Source organism: Hemiscyllium ocellatum, chromosome 28 (genome assembly GCF_020745735.1).
Source record: "Hemiscyllium ocellatum isolate sHemOce1 chromosome 28, sHemOce1.pat.X.cur, whole genome shotgun sequence".
Lineage (NCBI taxonomy): Eukaryota > Metazoa > Chordata > Chondrichthyes > Orectolobiformes > Hemiscylliidae > Hemiscyllium > Hemiscyllium ocellatum.
The window spans coordinates 42,972,129-42,972,468 of NC_083428.1; the positions used below are offsets into that span (position 1 = coordinate 42,972,129).

General features: G+C 42.9%; 1 non-coding gene across 1 annotated transcript; it reads left to right on the plus strand.

The window, feature by feature from the left end:
* Positions 1 to 267: 267 nt before the first annotated feature.
* On the plus strand, positions 268 to 340 carry trnak-cuu (transfer RNA lysine (anticodon CUU)). Its single transcript has one exon. It is a non-coding gene; the product is annotated as a tRNA-Lys (tRNA).

The following is a 340-nucleotide window of genomic DNA, read 5'->3' on the forward strand; positions in this document are numbered from 1 at the left end:
CAAAAGCTTTTTCGATACGGAATCAAAGCAAAAGGTCAATGTTTTACTGGTTACACAAAGGGAAGAAACACCTTCAGAAGATTCTGAACTGGATATGCCTCATCTTAAAATGAAGAGTGAGGAATTTCTCAAAGTTAGAAAATTATTGAGTTACATTCACGAGGAAAATAAATGACCTCACAGAATTTTTACTGACATGGGTGCACACGTGAACGAAAGTCTTTTCCAACTCAGGCAGGAAAGGCCGCAGCAGGGCAACAAACAGAATCCCAGGTAGCTCAGTCGGTAGAGCATCAGACTCTTAATCTGAGGGTCCAGGGTTCAAGTCCCTGCTCGGGCG